Raw genomic sequence first — 21,831 nt, 5'->3', positions numbered from 1 at the left:
ATACACGCGATTTCTGCGGTTGACGTTAACTGATTTTTTCCACCCCCCTCCCCCTCTCATCACGTTTGAAATCAACAGAGCGTTTTCCTGAATGATGTTATTATTACGCGTATATAATGCTCGAAATTATACATATACACTTTTATCAATGATGCAAACATGAAATCTGTTATCGTGCAAGTGCACTCTCGCGAGATATATAAAAGTAAGCAATAGGATGTACGATATATATACATTTATGTCAGTGTCAGTTGTGTAGGCTAATCCCTTCCTTCCTTCCTTCCTTCGTTACTTTTGCGCGAGTTTGCTATCCCAAGTAAACATCTCGAGCAGCTCTCTTCGCTCGCGTTTCATATTTTATTCCGTCAACGAAAAATTTCAGAACATCCATACCACGGACAGCTGACAGAGAGCTAATAATTTCATTCGAAATATCGCAAAAGTTTCTTTCACAAATATCGATATTACTAGTCTTCTCCTAGCTACTGAAATTCATTTGTGACGTTCTTACGGATTGGATATTTATAAAGAGAAGCATTATCGTTAAAATTAAATATTGGATAAAAGATTTTCTTTGTGCGCTACCTTCCTGTCATTCATACTTTCTCCTCGCCTTTGTCTCTCGTCTGCCCCACAGGTATCGTGTAATATAGCGATGGATACGAAATGACGGGAAAATGATAGGAAGTGACATAAGAGTGGTACGAACTGGCGTGCCAGTGACGCGAAGTGACGTGGCAGTGATACGAAACGACCTAACGTGTAACGCGAAATGAGATGGCACGGGAGTGACGTAAAAGCAATACGAAATGATACGAAGCGATGTGATACGCGAATCCAAGTTTTCCTCATAATCTTATAGTATTGCTTAACTGCTTCTTTCACCCTGTCATTCTATCCGTGTAAAAAAATGTCGCTGATTGTTATTTTCTTATATAAAGATATAAAATATATCAAAATATAATCAATATATAAAATATAATATATAAAATATAATATAATATATAATATAATATATAATATATAATATAATCTAATATAAAATAATATAATATATAATATAATATAATATAATATAATATAATATAATATATAAAATATAATCAAAACGTTTTAATAAAAATAGCTTTTTTTTTAGATATGATTGACGTCATTATATGTATAACATGTATCTGATGTAAAATGCAGACTATTTAGCAAAATAACATTCTTCATATATGTATATATTTATAGATAATACATATCATTATTAAATGAAGTTAAAAAAAATTTTAAGAACCAAATTTCCTATTCTTTTTGTGATTCCTTCTCGCACACGAAGAAACGAGTACTGTTAGGATATAAATTTTTTTGGCTCGTCGTCGATACGTAAGATATTCTCGTTAAAAAGATATGACATTGACAAGAAATAATGACGTGTCAAGAAATAAATAGAAAAGTTTTTGAAAATTTTTTCAAAACTTTTCTCTGTATATAACGTGGATTCTATAATTGTAAAAAAAAAAAAAATATGGAATTGCTAACGAAATACACATAGTAATTAAAAAAACACATATTTTCATAACTAAGATAAAGTCACTAGTGTAAGAGAAAGAGAGGGACGCATAGACGATCGCTTACGTTTTGTAGAAAGTTTCAGGAAGACATGCGCGAAGCGTAATTGTTCACAGCTAGTAATAATTAATGGTGCTCGAGTCGATTAGATAAAGTTGTAATGAATATCATAAATATAGCCGGCTATTTTAGTGCCGCCTGCACGATTTGCCTTATCGAAGCTTTCTACTCGTAATTCAAACTGACATAACGAATAAACTTTCGTTGACAATCAACAATATAACGTTTCGAATCGCAATACTCGCATTTAAATTCTTAAAATAGATTTCTCCCAACAATCGCTACAATTAAAACGTATACGATTGAGAAAATATATTCATAATTATATTATAGCATGCTTTTTTTTATCAGAAAACATATCAATGATATACTGTGTATATTTTAATATACAATTAGTTTTCTAATTTAAATTACAAATAACACAATAGTTGTGAGTTTTGTAAAAATGTTGGAATTTGTAAACGAGTATGTATAATAGACGAAATGTTTGACTATGAAGAATATAAGAAACTTTTGATTCTTATCTATACGAGAGAAAAAAGATAGTATTACGAAACCTGAAGCTAAACTACATGGTACTACACTCATAAACATTGGACTACATAATTGTATAATGTGTTTTCTTTTTTATTAAGAGCGAAGCCTTTTCCTCAATCTTTTGATCATAATCTTTATATGAGAAAGTAGCATATCATTATTACAGAAAAAAGAATTCTTAAAAATTATTTTTTTATTTTCAAATGAGAGAGAAAGGCTTTTTTTTAGATGTGAAACGTAGATAAGAATATTATATGAAACGCTATCCGATTTCGCATTTATTTCAGTAACAGTGTGAGTCGAAAAATGTCTACCGAGATGTCAATATTATTTCTAAAAAGAATATAATTTCAAGTCACGTTAAATTATATTCGTTTATATTCAGTAAGATTAAATATATAAATCGTTCCGCCGCAATGTAAACATTTTTGACGTTACGATATCAGTGTTTATGCCAATGACAGAATGAAAACAAAAATCAATTACCTTTTATTGTATTGCACATGTCAGGACAATCTCAATGTCGAAAAGTAGTCGGCAGCGAGGAGGAGGAAGATAACGCGCGCAAATCGCAGAGCGAACGGTACATAGATAGCTGTTATTCCGCGGGGTTCTTTCTCGAACGATCCTCATAAGCTCGACATAAAATAACTCCATTTTCGCACTGGCAATGCGCTGCTGTTCAACACCTGGAGCGGAAGTCACGACGTAAACGTGGCATCGCCGTAAGTAGAAAAATGCGGAGGCGACATTCCGTTTATGGAAATGCGTCTGGCTTATCTCATATTCGCTAGGCAAACTGAAAATGCAACGTGTTCTTTCTCATTCGATACACCAGGGTATAACAAATATATATATACATATTTAAGCGATTTTCCTAATATTGTTATTGTCATTAGTTATATGTTTATTTAGGTAGAAAAGTTATGGAATTATATTTTCATAAAAATTGACGTTTAGAGAGAGATTAAATTTTCTCATTAATTTGCCTATGAATCTTGAAATGAGTATAAAATAAAGGTAGCTGTTTAATCGAAAGTTCACTTTCCAACTCTCAAGCGATATCTCGATTTTACAATAAAGCTGCATATAATAAAAAAAAAATCGAGTAATGATAACCGTTGAATTTTTTACAACTTTCTTTTAAAGCAAATTAGAAATCAAAGAGCATTTTGTCATATTGCTTTTATCGTGGCATAATGATTAATAGAAGTCGATGCATATTCTTATACGGATGCATGAGAAATTGTAAATAAAGAATAATGAAGAAGTCGATGGAAAAGACAAAGTTTGATCAAGATGAAGTTTCGATTTAAACGAAATTATATCGGAGACAACATATTATTAAAGAATACAAGAAAACGGGATAACGCAGTAAGAATGGAAAGTGCGGTGATATGAAGTGGAAGGAGAAAGAGAACTCTAAATGGATTACAATAGTAAAAGAATGCGCTAAACGAGGTAAACACTTATTGAAGAAAAGAAGAAGGAAACAGCGTAATGGGAGTCACATAGAGGAGGGAAAAACGGACCAAGTTTAATGCAGTTAAAACAGAGAGGGTAAAAAAGAAAATAAAACTTCAGTATACATCAAGATCCAAGTCGAGTAGTCGGAAGAAGATCGAGGATCGCAAGATCGTCAGGCGATACAGAATCGGACATCGAAATCGGATCGATCAAGACGAAGATCGAGATCGACAGATCATTGCGAATCAGATCAGAAGAAACGAAAAGAGATAGATTCGCCTGTTCCGCCGCCTGTCCGTGCGCTGTCGGCGGCATGCTTCATGTCGAGCTGACAGCTCGTATCTACATTCTGCTCGCGAGAATCTTTATAAGCGTTCGTGGGCGACTGACGAGCTCGATGACTGGCGGGCGTGACGCCCGGTGCCTGGTCTGACTCTGCTTGACTGCCTTCCTTCGTACCTCGTTACGACGTGCCACGACGGCGTGGCGAGATACCGAAGGCGAAGGGAACGAGGACTTACGGATGCTTAGCCATCGCCGCGCGGCACAGCGGCGCTTCGATCCGACGCGACGTCATGAATTTCCGTCGGTGCACTCTCAACGTTCCCCTTTTTTGTTCCCCCGCCCCCTTAAATGCCCCTCATCTACCGCAATCATTATTGCATTTTCAAATTACGCTATCGAGCCAGATGCTGGATATTGCAACATCCATGAACACGTTGCAGTCTAGTTGCGATCGCGAATAGTTGAATGAGCCGTCGATATCATGAATTAAAAATTTTTACGTAAATTTTTTACATAGAAAAATTTGTGTAATGCTAAAGAATTTTGAAACTTAAAGTTGGGAATTTGAAGGTGGATTTTAATGATGTAAAGATTGTAAACTTTTCTATTTTTATTTTTATACATTATTTGAGAAATATCTTGATATTTGCCTATGTGTTTATTATTTGTTTGCTACAATTAAAAATATATTGTTTTGTGAATATTTGAAAATTAGAGATATCAAAAAGTACTATCGAATAAAAACAACAATGTTTTGGGATTTTATTATATACTTTTTATTCGATTGTACGATGTGCGTGTAAATTTTATCGCACGATCTTGTTTAATGCCATTGGACACGTAGCTGCATAAAACTTGAAAATAAATGATGCAATTTTATCTGCGTGCAGTGTTTTTCATCGATTGAGCCTGTTGAGTTGTTAAACGAAGTGTAAATTTGTCGCTGTCTGGTGACATCACGGTATTGTGATTTTTAAATAAAAAATAAATTTCAGCGGAACTAAAACTTATTTATAAATTGTGATGTTGGAAGGCATGACACTACTACTTCCATCGTTATTCGCATGAAGTTTCTGTAGCAGACACATGTATTATGTTAATAGACTATGTTTTGTCGACCCGTATTCCCGGTGTGTTCTCGGTTTATATTTCAAACCGTGCATCCTAATGTGTCGCGCTTTGCGTTGCTATCTTGCTCGTAATAGCGCGTCATCAACTAGATTAATTATCCGTTACGACTTGGGAGACACTTCAATAATTTATCTTTAATTATCTCGAAATATTCGCGATAAAACTGATCTCATCCGTAAATATCTTTCAACTGGGCCGCAAAACGACTTTGTTGCGCGTAGATATGCGCTACAATTATATCGCTCTTTAACTACGTGGCATTCTTTACGACTTTAAATCCTATCAATCACGCGCAGCGGCTCCTGTAAAACGTGGGACTCCAAACCTGTTTAATTCAACACCGAAGAACCGATGCATTTATATTCCGCACAACGTCTTTGAACTATTAAGAGAAGCCAAAAACTAGTTGCCCAGACCTAGTTGCATTATTCCGTTAAGTGGTTGTCACATATTCGACCCTAATTGCGGGAATGATAAATGGCGCGCGCCTGCGTCCGGCGTGTTTTGTGTCTCCTCGGACGTCAGCGACATTGCAGAACGTTTCTCCTAGCTGCCAGGAGACATTCCATATTTAAGGACTGAGAAAGAGACTTAATTAGCGAACATGAGAGTGTCGGCATTGCACGCCTTTGATTTTGTAATGTGTCCATTAACCGAGTCTCCTCTTGTCATTTGTCTCTTAATGCAGACCATGACAAGAAATGCAAGATATATCGTTTTCCCCCCGCAATATTTATCATCTATAAATTCGCTAGAAGAAAATTGTGAGGTACGAAGTACAGATTGTACGAATAAAAATACTTTTGGCAGAAATGTCAGTGTGCTTACCCTTGACATTCATAATAGGATGCTATTTATATTATTCTAAATTTACTACGTGCCAATATATCGATTCAGAATATAATATATCTAATTAAAAATTATTTGTTTTCTGATATAATAATTTCTTATGATAAATTCAATTTATTATACATACATCAATATTTTCTTTCTACTCCATTATTTAAACAATTACATTTATATAATTGCAAGTAAGAAATTAGTGCAAAAGACATGTCTTTTTACACATTTACAAATTTTATTGATGCCTCAAAATTAGTTAAATCCACATACGTTCTCTATATCGTGTTATACATTTCTTGCACGGCGGAAGCGAACTGCGATTGCGGCGGGGCCCTAGATGTATGCTTCGTGCGGGTCGAAATCAAGTTGAGAAAACGCGCTTAAGTGCACGATAGACATACGAGAGAGAGATCAAAGAGACCGCATGAGTGACGGAAACCAGCTGGCGGATGATGTTCTCGAGCATCCAGATTTATCCATCCATTTTCTTTCTTATGCTTGTGCTCAAAATATTGCCCTTTTACTCCCCTTCTTGTTTCGCGCTTGTTCTTTTTTTTTTTCATTTGCGTGCAAATGTTGAAAACATCATTCTCACTTTTATTTGCGTGCGAAACTCAATAATGCTATTATTATAGCGATTCGAAAAAAATATTTTACATGTATAGAGATTTGTAGAATGTATTATAAGCGTAAAATTTCAAAGATATGATTACCAGCAACTATTTTTCTATTATGTATTTTTCCATTTCCTTTTGTGCGTTTGATAGATATATGTATCTTTTCTCACACTTCATCCTGTTCGTTTATTTTTTTTTTGTCAAAAGTCTAAAGCTCAAACGATGTACTCCCAACGGAGATACAAATTGTGCGAGTTCTCTATTGGATATCAAGAAAAGGCCGTGGTCGCGTCGAGACGAAAGATCGTAGAAAGCAATGGCGTTGATTGGATCGTTTCTACACCTTCAGAAAGGGATTTGCCGAGGTCAAAATTGTCGGTCCCCTGTGGCCAATCGTCGGGTGACATTGTTCGATCGCGGTAGCACGTGCAGGGATGGCGCGTCTTTAAAGATATCCGAAAGAGCTGCACGAAAATGGGCAGAGGGATTTTAACGGAGGCCATTTCGCGTTTGTTCGAGAAACGGAGTGACACCGACACAGTAGAACCCATTATTCTTCACTTCAGTTATTCCTAAGTTCGAATAGCAAGCGGCTGCTCTGCTATTTGAAATACCTGAACAGAGTTCAAGCACCTCATTACAAAATATAATAGAATGAAATCGAAGCATATCATTTTTCTTCATATTTCGTTTTTATTAATATCTCTATTATCTCTTTTATCTCAAAATAATATGATGCACATACAAATATTTAAGAAACATGTTATTTAAATTATTATTAAAATTTTTTTTTTATACATTACTAGTCTTTTTCTTTGTCGTATCAACAAACAGAGATCAAAGTGATCATTTCATGTAATGAAAACTTGAGATAGCAAGGTAATTTAATAAGATCGAACAGAAGAAGTTCAAAATAATATTTTCCATACAATATTATAAGAGAATATTTAACTTTTGGGAGGAGACATGTGGGGGACATTTTCATAATATGTTTTTTTCGATTCGGATACTATGTTGCAGACATAGCTACGCCATTGACACAGCGAGATGCGTGTATGGATAGTTGTTTAGGATTACAACACATAGAGATAACCACCAGCATGCGATACATAATGCAGCAGGCATTGTGAGCCATACCGCGCGCCCTCCTGCATACAATACGTTCTACCGATGCATTCTATTGTTGTCTTTCGAAATAAACTCAGTCAGCCACCGCCTCCCCGGGGCGGTCTATATTATCTCCATACGCATAATACATATTGCATTCACGCGACTCTCGTTTGGCTTGCCACTTTACCTTGGCGTATTTGACAGAACGGGCTTTGAGACGACTGTGTTAATCTTACGTAGACACGCATCGTTCTCATCTTATTGTTATTAAAATTATGGCAACAATGTTTCAGATACACTATAAGTGGCTGAGTGTATCTATAACGTTACTGATTTCAAAATGTTTATCAAAAGATATGTATGTCAATCATACGCATTGCAATATTTGAGAGATAAATATTAAATAAATCAAAAGGTTTATCACTGTTTCTTTCTAAATTTTAAATACGGGAAACGTTGAAATATTTAAACTAGTCTGTGTGCCTGTAGTAATTTGGAAGGAATGATAGTCTGACTGGAGCTAAACGAGTTTGACTTAAAGTTACATACGTTTCAATCAAAATGCAGTACTTAACACATTTGGATTTTAATACATACACAAAATAACGAACTTGAGTAAATAGCTATTTATTTAAAATATAATAAAATGTTCAAAATTAGGAAAATTTATGAGAAAAATGAATTTTTGCCAGTATATTATGAAAGCTATCACTCGCGATAGTAGTCACGAGCATAAAGCTTGTGTACATCAATTTCACATGTTGGGCCCATAATGGCGTTACAATGCCTTTCGCGATGTAAACCATCAGCTTACACCGTCGATTATCCTTTTGCCAAACTCGGTACCTCGTAAAGGTAACGTCGACGAATACAGAGGCAGGCGTTTCTCTTTTGTGGTGATTGAACAAGAGCGGTCTTGTGGATGGCGTTCGTCAAGGCTTCTCTCCATCGGATAACTGGTACGTCGTCTCTCACCTGACAGGTTAAAGGAGGAGTTGGGGCGGCATAAGCCATAGCGAAGGCAAGTGACAGGGCAGTGTATAATATTCGGAACTAGGCTCCGGGGTATAGACCCTGGTTCTCGTCGTGGCACCTAAGTACCCCTCGGGGAGCCGTAATCCGGGATAAGCCACGATTTGTTTGCTTGTCGTTAGCATCACTGGCGTTTGCTAATCACCGGACATTGTTCGGTAATGGATCTTCAACGATCTGCCCCGCGTTTGATTGACGACCGATTCCTCGAATCCTTTCGACCTCGCTCGCTATCGGCCGACAAAAATCTTTTGATGGCTTAACTGATTCCGTTGACACTTTCCGAAGAGTCCAAATGATGCAGCAATTTTATAACATCACGCGCACACAAAAAGAGCGGCGCATGTATAGGATAAGTTAAGCGAACGATTGAATATACGCATCGATATATATATTTATCTCCAAGAGATTTCATTCGTTTAAACTCGTCGATTGAGCTGTCAGATTTTTATCGCATGCATTGCACACGTACATCTACAATCAAATATGATGAAAAAATAAAAATATTTAAGATAAAAATGTTGAGAGATGATACACGTGTGCGCGGCCGCATATAATCACGAATAATACAAACTTATAATCTTATATCGTGCGTGAAAAAAATTACAGTGCAGATAATATCGAGAAATAAACCTTAGTGCAAGGTCTGAATCGATTAGTGTCTTATATTTATTCGACATATGTCATTACTGATATTAAATTTCAAATAAATCGTTCGACTAGCAAAGTCTCTTCGAAGATTGTCTCACAGATTGAGACAATCTTTAATCATCTACGAATCTTAAAAGATCACCGTAAAAATATGCGCGCGAATCTTGAGTCAACCTAATGACTTTAAGCATAACGACGGATGATACCATCATAGCGCGCTCCGGGCCCGATATTACGTCCGATAAAGTCGACGGAGCAAGGCGTACGAGCCGGCTGTCACGCAACGTCGCATTCACGTCGCAGGACATTTCGTGCGAACTGGAACGAGCGTTCTCGCCGCGACGTGATATTGCCGGGGACGTCGTTTTCCAGCTCGTCGGCCCGCTCACACGACATATCGGCATAAGTATTTCAAGCCGCCGGGAGAGGGGGGGGGGAAGGGAGGGAGCAAGAGGAGGAGGGCGCGGGGTGTCTTTATAAGTCTCACGATTTACGAGCGGATGAAACGAAGAAGAGCGAACGAGAAAATGCACGTACGGGCTGCCGCGGGTCGATCCGGAACATCCGTTTTATCGGAGCGCGCGTTTCGACACGAAACGAAAGAGACGGAGAGCCCGCGAGCGCTCGTCGCGCAAGATACACGGAGGTGTTACACACTTGTGTGTTTGTATACGCGAGTTAAGAGCGCGGGGCCCCCGATCGGGGTTCGCGCGCGAGATTCGCGATATCCCGTGGCACGATGTGGCGCGATGCGGTACAAAACACGCGGCCCGCCCGCCGCTTCTCGGGCCGCGCGGCATTATTTATCACGACCGCCGCGGGCGCGCAGGCGGCAACTTTGTGCCGGCACGGCCGCTCTCGCAGCCCAGAATCCCCGCGATACAGCCGGCCAGATATCATTTTATTATACCTGCGGAGTGAGCGCGGGTAGGGTAGTTTATCAGCAGCCGAGTGAGCCGTGTTTCTCTCTCTCTCTCTCTCTCTCTCTCTCTCTTCCTCTTCCTCGACGCCCCTTTCACTTCTCTCCTCAACCTCTTCAGTTCTATCGCCGTCTCGTTTTACCGCGCTCCGCGCCACGCCGCGCCGGGGAATAATATAGTGCTGGCGGGTTCTAACAGCGGTAATGTATGACCGACATTCCGGGCAAAAGGGGGGCAAACCAGCCCGGAGGACGCCAAGGGTGAACAGGCCGAGCCACTCTGTCACACGCAGTTTTCACTGAGCGTCTCTTCTGCTTCCTCCACCGTCTCCTCCTTTTCTCTCGTGCCGAGAGATTACCGCCTCCGATAATTACGACGTTTGCACCCACCGGGGCCGATTTGTCTTCCAGGTTTGCGGAGGGGCCGCGGTTCGATGTCGCGAGCGTCACGCTCGCAAACGTTCACGGCTGTTGCTCTCCGCCCTTTTGCCACCTAATACCGCTGTGGTTATAAGAGCAAGGCATGAAAATGTAAATTTCTATTCGCGTTTTAATCGAACGGAAAATATTTGTTTTTCATTTCCGCGTGTATGTGTAAATAATTATAGCGATACCATTGAATCGTATATATTTATGTATCTCCTTCTTTAGCCGCATTATTAATTATAAAGAACATATTAATACGCATGGGAAAATTTATGAAACACCCTGTCATATATATCCGATAGATGCGCCGACGAATATTTATTTAAGATAAGCGCGCGGGATATAGCGATGGTGTTTATTTTCCGAGAAAAGATACGTTCTCGACGATACGAGATAAATAGTATACTATTTCATCCCAGGTACATAATCTGCCGATGAAACGAGTCCCTCATAAGGTATTCTGGACACAAGCTGCGTATGTATTGCGGCGACAGAAGATACTTTTTACGCATCGTGAATATTCCATAGATAAGCGGGGACGCCGATTTACGCTGTAGCGGACAGAGATTGCGGGTATTTAAAATTAATTAAAAGAAAACGACGTCCGCTTAACTCGATATCAATAATTAGCTCGGAATGAAATCAAAGTGTACGTGATGCGGGCGCAGCGCCGCATGTTCGACGGAGCGTATAAAAACGCGTTAATTTAAATACTTATCTAAACCTTGCACACCGGTTCCCCTCATCTTCAATCTCGCGATTTAATTAATTTCATAATATTCCTTGACTTTACCTCGCTTAATTGCTCACAATTAGCTAGAAAACAGCGGTCTGGCTGCGGTATGGAGAAAGAGAAGGAGAGACGGTATAAGATAGAGAGAGAGAGAGAGAGAGAGAGGGGGAGACGTTTCCAAAAGGAGTAAACAGAAAAGGGGAAGGGAAGGGAAGAGGATAGAGACAGGAAGGAAAAGGACAGACTGAGTTGCGTAGGCGCGAAGCAGTTAGCTGCCTCTTGGATTCCGTTAAGCGTTTAGTGGTAGAACTAATTACCGCTTGAGTTTCAAGGATATACGCTCTCGGCGTAAAGCGAGTACGATTGATACTCCACGCTCGTATATTTCCGCTTATCCCTTCTCGCGTGGAGATGGACGAATTTTTTTTTTCTCCGCGCGGTAGAATAGAGCGGCTCGCTTTTCGCCGGAAAAAAGGAGCGCGCGCTGGACGGAGCGGCGAGATTGGCGAGAGGCGAGAAAGAGGAGGGAATCACGGCGGGTCGTGCTCGTAATTAAACTGACGCGAATGGGGGGCTAATAAATTCGTGCGAAAGGCATAAAACGAGTCTTGTAACTCTATCGAGGTAATTGCGACGACCACGCCTCGCTGCCGCGGGGCCGCGGTCCCTGCTTCTCTCTTGTACACCTTTTCGCATACCGTAGGAGAGCCGCCGATACATACGTACATACACGCGCGGCTCTCCTCGTAATAATATCGCCGCCGGGTGCGTACCTTGTCAAAGCGTCACGCCGCGCCGCTGGTACCGGCCTAGCGTCAAGCGCGAGGACGAGAACGAACAATTAACGAGCCGGCCCGGCCCGTTAACCCGTAACGTGTCTATTCAATGCAAACGACGTACTAACGAAAGATAAATCTTGCACGCCATTGAGACGCGCGCGCAAGAGCTGTATATATTACTGGGCGCGATGCATGTAACTTCGTCCTTGTGTACCATCCCTCGCGCGGGACACAATGTTCTCCCGGCGATGTACATACGACGCGCGAGCGCCTCGCTTTTTGTCCGCCAGTTTCGCTACACTTTTTATACGCCCGTTTCTCCGCGTGTCGGGTTAGATAACGGCAGGTTGGTTTAAAGCGCGAGTTTTGCCGCGGGAAAAGTTTATTACGTACGAGCGGATGTGTTTTCGCAGTTGTACAGCTGCTGTGCCCTCCCCTCTCTCTCTCTCTCTCTCTCTTTCTCCTCTTAGTCGTACCAATTTACCTAGCGGCAATATAATTCCGCGTACATTACAGGGAACCATCATTTCTATAAAGCGTGTGTTTGAAATTCACGATTAAATTGTACGACACGTAAGCGATTCCTAACGTTATTTTCATTTGTTTGCAGGAGATGCACTTGGAATGAAGAATCGTTCATTCACATTCAGCATTGTCGGCAAACATGCGCGGAATGACTCGGATATAAACCCGCGCAATCTCTTGCCGGCTGGTTAGTGTGTACCTACCTTAAGCTTGAGAAGCCAACCGGTTCGGCCACAGGCAAGATGGCCGCTGTGAAAGTAGAAGGGTGAGGAAGAAGAGGGCAGTCAGTCGAGCCAAGGAGGTAGGTAGGTAGATAGGTAGGTAGGTAGGTAGGTAGGTAGGTAGGCAGAGAAGGCAGGCAGGAGGTAGGCATGCGAGCAGGCAGGGTGGGCACAGAGCGATCATAATTCAGGTGGCCGCGGACAAGCAGCGCTTGTTCCGTGCATTCGGAACACGGAACACACACGAGTCCGGCCGAGAGGACTCTACAGACGCCCGGAACACACGCTTCTTCTCCCTTCACCTCTCGCGCCTTTTCATCTTCCTCTTCTCTCCCCCTCCCCTCCTCCCCCGCGTCTTTCTCTCCCTTTTTCTCTCCGTCTCTATCGCGCGCGCTTTAGCGCGGAGCGTTTGTTGGACGTTCGTTGGCGTTGGACGGTGGCAGCCGCGGCACGCCAACACAATCTCCGAGGATCCCTGTCGTGTATATACACTCGCCTGTAAAAGTTTTATGCCTTAGCTATAGATGTGCGAATGTAACAGGGTGTTTCACGGACGTTTCAATCTTTCGATCTGTCTATAGACTCTAGTAACTACATCGAGCGACGCGTTTTTCCACTCTTCGCGTTTAACGTTAAGCAACATGTTGAATTTATAAATTTTTTGCTTCGTATCCCGCAATTCTCATCGTTTCCATATAAACTCACCTATTCTATTTATCATTTCTAGAATGTGTCAAATATATTATTTAGACGATATATATTAATCGTACGATGTAATGTCGTTGAATTTGAGACCAAAAAACAAGTATGACATGCCGCTGATAATTGCGAAAAAAATGTTGAAAAGACCATAACGAGACAAGTGTGAACGCGGCTTTACTCGGTGATGGTGTGTCCAGACTTTCTCCACCGACTGTACGCGAAGCTTACACCGTCGGTTGAAGAACCGGCTACGTGGTCGCCAGCTCGTGTCCGTCCATCCGTCGCGCTACAAATGAAGACTTTAAATAATTTAGTCGCCGGCTGTAAATCCCGTCGGGAAGCGACGTTAATCGATACACGCCGCCGTGTATCGCTCCGTTATACGGTCCGGGAACGTTTATGAATGCGCGCTATGAATCACGAGATAATAATATTGCGCGCGCGCGCGCTCGCACGTCCGCGTGTGTACACGCGAGATCTCGAAGCACCACCGCTCACGCGGTCACGTCGTTAAATATAGTCGCGCCTTAATGCCCGCGCGCATTGTACGAGGGAGCTTGTTATTGCGATTATATTTTTCGAGAGCTCGGCTATGTCGTAACTGTCCGGCTTTGTTTTTACGACGTTCGGGAAACACTTTGTCCGACCGCGCTGTCGTCGGTCGTGATAGCCGCGCTTCCGCCGATTCGCCGCTTTCGTAACAGCCAGGGGGATTTTCGCGAGGCGCGATGGGGAGGGGGAGGGAGGGCGCGTGAAAATTTACGCGATCCCGAAATGGATTCGCGCGGCTACGCCGCTGAATTATTCGATGGCCATGGAGTGTCGAGTGTCACTCTCGCTACACATTTCGATTCCACGTCGTTAAAGCCCTCTGAAATGTGTATTTCGAATCCGGATTCTCAGATCGAATTAATTAATCAATTCATATCCGATTAAAATTATTAACCAAGTTATAGCACGAGAGTAAGCTATGTGACTATTCTTACATTTTACCGTCACGTGAAAGAGCGAAAAACATTTCTGTAATTGGCATTATACATATTTTTGGAACAGAACAAATCGTGTTATAATTAAAAGTTTGCCGTTCATTTAACGAAGTTGCAATCAGCGGGGGTCACTAAGTGAGCGAACTGTTTAATAGAAAATCCGACTTATCCTCCAATTTCATTCATCCATCGTTTCTGCAATAATTTTCATCGCCGCATATGTCGCGAGAATATTCTATTCGCGTGGCCGAGCGAGCTTTTGTCAACTTTCGCTTGGCATATATTATAATTCATAATGGTATTACGGACGATCTTTATACCGGGCCGGAATTGTTTTCGAGACACGGAGGATCGATTTATCGGCCGGGAACGACGCTAATAAATTACTAGTAATAGCATTAAGATAGATCGACGGCTAGGCGCGTAGGCGTGGAGACGCGCGGCGGCGGACAATATTTTAGCCCGCAGTAGCTTTATGACCAGAGGTTACGAGCCAGGAAGAGCCATAACGCCTCGTATCTCCCCCTGCCCTCGCATCTCCCCCCTTTCCTGCATTCCTTGCATTTGCGGGAAAGCTCGGCGCGGGTGCCAATTCCTAGGAGCGTATCGAGCCATAAACTGGAAGCGTGATGTATGTTGCCTTACACACTCTTGTCTCTCCCTAGTAGAATCCGCCTTCCTCTCCCGTACTGATCCCGTCCACGCTCCCGCGTAACATGTCCATGTGCTGCTCTCGTTACTCTCGATACGTGGCCGGCGCGAAATTCGTTGCATCCCGCTGACAAAGCCTTCCTATCGTCCGGCATGAATTTTTCTCGTTTAAAGCCGCGACGAGAACGCGAATGCGGGAATGTGGAATATCACTATAGCGAAATTCATCGCGAAATTAAAATTTTCCGCGCACTTTTGTTTCAATCGCGCTTGATAAACATTGTGACATCATCCCCATATGACATTGCCACCGGGACCATGATAATTGAATCGCCGCGGCAAAGAGAAAGCAGACCGCCAATTTTTTTTCTAACTTTCGCGTATAAGAGAATGCGATTCACTTATATTGTACGATATATATATATATATATATATATATATATATATATATATATATATATGTCGGAAAGAGAGAGCGAAAGAGAGAAACACCCACGGGGATATATAAATTTATATTCAATTGTGGAATATTATTCGAGAGTCGAATAATATAAACGCGATGGGGCTCATTATTGTCGCGCGCGCGTTGTCGCGATCCTTATTTCGATCGGCGATAAGTGGGACGCGGGTACGGATGGAAAATGGTATGCCAATATGAATAAATTAAACTATACCGTCGGCTGTGTATATCGTAAGCACGAGTCGTAACATTCGGAGGCGCGGTAATGAGAGTAAATCACGGATTTATCGCCAACCGTCGGAGATTATACGGTAAACACGTACGCGCTTTATCGTCGGTAACTGCGCCGAGCCATCGTGTACCCGCGCGCGCACGTGACGGTCCATATTTTTCGTCACCTAAATGCCGAAGGGGGAAGTTTCAACACCGATATAATATTACTGTCCTATTCACTCTCGGTGACCTTTTCTGATGCAGACTTGTCCTCTTTCTTTCTCTCTTTCTCTCTCTCTCTCTCTCTCTCTCTCTCTCTCTCTTTCTTTCTTTCTTTGTGCGGATATGCGCCGCTGTTTCAGTGGCGTAGCTATCATGGTCATTTTGCAATTTAATCACGCGTTTCTAATATTTGTATAAACTACTTTCGCGTTGATTGATTCAGTGCTATATTAATCATCTATTATTTCAAGTTTAAGTCACGTTTCAAAGTCCTCGTATGATTATTTTTGAAGAAAAACAATCTCTTGAAGATTGAAATATTTTATTATAATATTTTATTGTGTCCTTGTTTAAATATCGATTTAATGTTACTTTTACAAAAAAATAATAATTTATTATCTATTAAATCATATACATAAACATTTCAATGAATAACGACGTTTTGATAATGACTTTCATGCAGTTTTTTTTTTTTGTGTACAACATAATCTCTCGATACGCTTTATCATTTTAGAAAGAAATTTATGAAACAACTTGGATCCCAAACGGGCACTTTCCCCGAAATTACGGCACTGCCGTTGTCAGACTCCTTCCTATTCACTATGGTCGTACGTACACGCCTATGGACTTGGATGTGGCTATAAATTAGGTTTTATGAGGGAGATAAAATGCGCGTTATTATCTAAACGGCGACGCCTTTACAGAGATCGTGGCCCACGCTATTCTTTGAGCGCGTACGTGTGTACGACCCTTTGCGTGAGCGTGGGGATACGTATACGTGCGTGTGCAGCGCGGAAAGGCATTCACCCTCGAATACGTCGTCTACGACGATCCCTTCGTAATACGCATAGATTGACTGTCAAGTTCAGGGAATGAATAAGAAATTGGATGGGAGGAACGATAGCGCGACACGAGAGATAATCTTTATTGTTTCCATATTTTTTTTTCGTGCCAAATTTTTTTTTTCTTTTTTTGCGCGTTAAAAGAAGATGTCCATGCCGATTATACTTTTACGAGAACTATATATAACTGCAGCGAAATATATTTTAACTTTTTAAAAAATGTCTCCGCGCGATTAATCTAACGATTATTTTTATCGCGGGCGATAAATAATTTTATGCTGATTAAATTGGAAGCGACGAATTATATAGTTGGGAATTTTGCTGGCGCAGGCAATTCCACCAATGAAATTAATCGCCGATTAGATTAATCGGAGTTTGCTCGAAGTGGCTTTGAAGGTGCGTATTTCTCAGTCTTCATATATCAGACTTTAATCGTTTTAGAGATTCACATACGAAGATTTGTTGTTTCAGTGGCACAGATAGTTTGAATCTATCGTTAATTTTACTGCGACAAGTATTGCGGCAAATTTATTACCTGGCGCGTCTTTGTGAGCGCGATGTTTTTCCGCGTAACGATGAGGGGCCCTGAGCGAGATTATTTATAAACCATGATTAAACTCTCCAAGCCGCCAAAGTTACATGACAGCTTTAAACATTAAATAACTAATGTATATACACTTTACAGTTAGAGACAAGGTTCTCGTCAACCTCAATTCTTTCTCAGAATTTATTTCTTTCTTAAAATTTATTCACACTTTTAATTTTTAGGCTAGATATAATACATGTGCCGTTTATGTTAAAAAAAATGCATATCGGTATATAACATTATCCTGATTTATATTAATGGATTAATATTCGATCGTACCGCGGGGTATCGTGGAGATGAGACGGGCGCTTACTGGATATAATCCTGAAAGACGAAACGTGTGACTTACGAGCGCGTGGCGACGTCCGCTATAATTTATAACACCGGGGCCCCGCAACAAGAGCAGCCAGAAATGACCACCCAGTGGCAGAGTAAAGGATGTTCAGTCATAACATCTGATGAAGCGAAACATTAACGAGGCGATATATCAGTCGGCTCTTATAGACGCGAGCGTGGGCGGTATCTTGGGCATCACTCAGAGGAACGAGAACGAAATGAAATGTGAAAGAAGTAATTCCTCGGCACTGTCGGCTCTCCTCGTCGGAGAATGATAAGATATTTCTCACATTATTCGCACAGCACAGGATTTCGCAAGAGGCAAATTTATCGCTCAATTTATCGAACCTTTACATGGACATTGATAAGTACCGAAAAAAAAATATATTGCGTTATGTAATATTTCGAAAAAAAGTATAGGTTGCCTGATAATGGCAAAAAGACGGCAGAGGCACTTTGCACGTACGTATAGTGAGCAGTTTCCATCGGTTTCTGTTATATCATGCATGTATAGTCATCCTTAGGGATTATCGCTCCATTCGAGATAAAATAAAAATGGTATAACCATTTCGCTCAATACTATTCCGTACGGACAAATAAACGAATGCATGGATATTTAAAACGCGCCAAGGTCCTATTTCGTACGTAGCGAAGCGTTTTATTGGAATAATAATTTTCAGTAATCCATCTCGAACAGTGTGTGCGTGTGTTTCCTAGGAATCGCAGTTAGGAATCGTAGGCGCGTCTTAGGTAATAGTTGATAAACAATCATCGCACATTGACAGCATATTGCGATGCAGCTGTTTGTTGTTCCATGCATTATATCGCCATCTTCCGTAATGTAAAGACCATTACGCCTGTTCCTATTTCGATGAACCGCGGCATGAGAGCCGATCTTGAACTGGCATTATAAATAATCGTAGCTTGTATACGCGCTCAGCGCTGTAAATCGGCGTAGAAAAAAATACGAGCAACCGCCGCGGCCACGATGGGAGCAACTACCATTACTCATTGGTTTAAGTCCAGCTCCAAATAGTTAATGAGCTCGCCATATCGGCGAGTCTGCGACGGTCATAGTTCCTCCGCGCGACGATCGCTCCAATATATCATGATTACGCAATGTTTGTAAAGTATTTGTGACTAATGTTGCAGTATATAAAGTTCCGTCATGCTTCTCCGAAGGAGTAAAATTTCTCGAATAAAAAGAAATTGACATTATTGATGATCTAATCTGAGATATCAATTTAGATATACAGAAATAGAACGACGTAATTTTGTCAAGGATTAATAGTATGTTGTATAAATTAATTTTTGTTTGCCTTCTTTTTTTTTTATCGGAGCTAGACTATTAGAACGAGTAGTGATGGAGTACGTCGTTCGAATATGGCATACGCGAGCGAAATTACAGGTTTTGTACGTACAAAGCGCATACTCGTCAATCTTCCATACGCGGCTCGAAAGATCAGCGTCTAGAGCGCCCATCGAATAAAGGGACGAGGGGGGAGGAGGAGGAGGAGGAGGGGGGACGGTATAAATCTGTCGGGAAAGATATGAGCAGTGACGGCGCGGCGGCATCGCACAGCCGCCCATTACTCATTGGCTTAAGCCGGGCATCGAACAGCTAATGAGGCCGGCATACCGGCGTGTCCGCGGCGATCATAGCCCCGCGGTGGACAGGCAGATATAATAATCCGGCAGAGATTGCCGATCGGTGAAACGTCTGTCGGCGTGGCACGGTAGCCGCAGATGGAGCCTCGATATGGAGCCAGCCGAGCGTTTGTCCGGGGCTGGGAGGAGAGTGAGAGAGCCATTCCTGGAAGCCGTTAACTACGTCGTCGCGTCCTGACGCGTGTACCGATCCGCGTGTACACGCTGCCGATTAAGGCCACCGCACGTCAGTCTGATCGATCGTTGAGAAACACGATCCATTCCGACCGTTCGGATCGCCGTCTTTTACAGAGTACGATCACGCCCGCGCGCATATGCATTGCAGCTCCTTGTTTTTTTCGAATGTCACGTTATCGTCTTATGCGTAGAGGTATGTTTATTGTTTGCGCATATACGACGAATTCTACTTCTTGATTTATTCGAATACAATGCAAATGTCAGGGTTAATCACGAATAAGCGCGTTATCAAGTCAACCTTTAATCGGTCATGATACATCTACAGTTAAGCGACGATAACCATATGTTAGGTTCGAGTTAGGGACGCTTTAGAAAGGTAAAATACGCGTCACGATCAATCGTCGTGAAATTGCAGTTTTCTAAATTTTTCCGGGGCCATCATGGCGAGAATATATGGGCGGCGCTCTCGGAACGTACTGGTGGTGAAAGGGATAAGACGTGTGTGGCAGGCGCACTTTACGACCGTGTTTCCATCGAGCACCCTAGGCGAACGAAAGCCAGCGCGCAAACATATTTCTCTCGAGATGAGTTCGGGCGATCGTTTTCGCTCTCTGTGTACATCCTGCCGTTGCGAGATGTCTGCCATGCCATCTGTCAGGAAGGCAGTCTTCGGTTTCATACCCGTACACTCGTATCATTACAATATTCTACAATATATCCGATGAGCAAAATAGCACGTAATGCAGCGTCGGGTTTCTCCGCTCGTTTCCTCATAGAAGACGCATGCTTGTCTCTACAAATATTACACTTTATTGCACGCGGTTGCTTTTCCACATTACGACTTTACGATGATGAATCAAATAGAAAAGTCACGGAGGGAAAAGTAGCGTCACTGATGATTTCGTCGTTTGTGGTTTACGATGCGATCTTGTAATACGTTATTGCTTCGTTACCCTCGTCCGTTTACATGCCGTGACATTGTCACAAAGGCCAAGTGCGATGAATGATATAAAATGGTACTACATATGTTCGACTGCATATTTCATTCGCCTCTCTTACACGACTCGACATATCGATCGCGTCACGAGATACGTTCAGTTACTTATACAAAAGTCATTTGCAAAAGTCATTTTAGTTTCTTGCGCCGTATAAATCGCAAGGAAATATATCTTAATCGTTACAAAAAATACATATGTAATATAAAACTCGTTATGTTATTTTCTCCTTTAAGAATAATGTTGTATAATAAGATTGAAAATACGCAGTCTTTGAATTATGATTGGGGTGATTACATTTGTCATATTGACGACTGGGCGTGGCAATTGGCTATCGAATAAAAAATTTTTAGAATTTTTAAAGATTTCAAGAATTCTATTTATTTGATAGCCAATCGGTACGTCTGAACAAACATTTCACGTATGAATGTAACATCAGCCTTATACTTTCTTTTCATCGCTACAATAATTACCTGTTCTTGGAATTTTCAGATTTCTCGGAGAAAATTTTGCCCATTCATCTTTTTGGTTGGCAACAAAGAGTTCTCATCGAGAAATTAACATGATTGTATATAGAAGAGCCAAACGTCTAGCATTATAAAGTAAATTTCATTATGCGCTTGTATAGCGAGGTCATTAGTCATGACCTTTATACGAATGAATGCAAAGATTAACTGGTAGGCGTTGGAGTGGGTGGGCAGCTGAGGGATCCCTGGACATTCACGAGAACCTGGAGGCTCCTCACCGATGGAATTACGCGGAACCGAGAAAGATAAGGAGGCGGAAAAGCGCGAAGGGACATTAGGACGTCCCTCGGGTGCGGTCTACTAATGAGAACCTCTGTTGGACATTCGTCTTTCATGCCGGACACGTTGACACATTTCTGCCTCTCGGCCGGAATGGAACAAGACGCACAACCGGCCAAGCATCTGCTACGCGACAGTCGCTGTCTCTTCGCTTCCGAAACAAGCGCTTTAGCCAGTTGACGCGTGATATCCCGGTGCGGTATTCGCCTGTCTTATTCGGTAATTTATGTTTCCTCCTCGCCGCTATAATGTGTTGTAAGACGAATTCTGACAATCTCTAAATCAAACGGCAAAACG

At 41.5% G+C, this 21,831-nt stretch overlaps 1 long non-coding RNA gene across 1 annotated transcript; it reads left to right on the top strand.

Moving 5' to 3' along the window:
- Positions 1 to 2,656: 2,656 nt before the first annotated feature.
- On the top strand, positions 2,657 to 21,366 carry LOC126859371 (uncharacterized). Its single transcript, XR_007688802.1, has 3 exons — positions 2,657 to 2,876; positions 12,755 to 12,970; positions 21,221 to 21,366. It is a non-coding gene; the product is annotated as an uncharacterized LOC126859371 (long non-coding RNA).
- The last annotated feature ends 465 nt before the right edge of the window (positions 21,367 to 21,831 follow it).

Source organism: Cataglyphis hispanica, chromosome 3, assembly GCF_021464435.1.
Source record: "Cataglyphis hispanica isolate Lineage 1 chromosome 3, ULB_Chis1_1.0, whole genome shotgun sequence".
NCBI lineage: Eukaryota > Metazoa > Arthropoda > Insecta > Hymenoptera > Formicidae > Cataglyphis > Cataglyphis hispanica.
The sequence above is the reverse complement of the archived record's forward strand: the minus strand, read 5'-3'. Positions and strand labels throughout refer to the sequence as shown.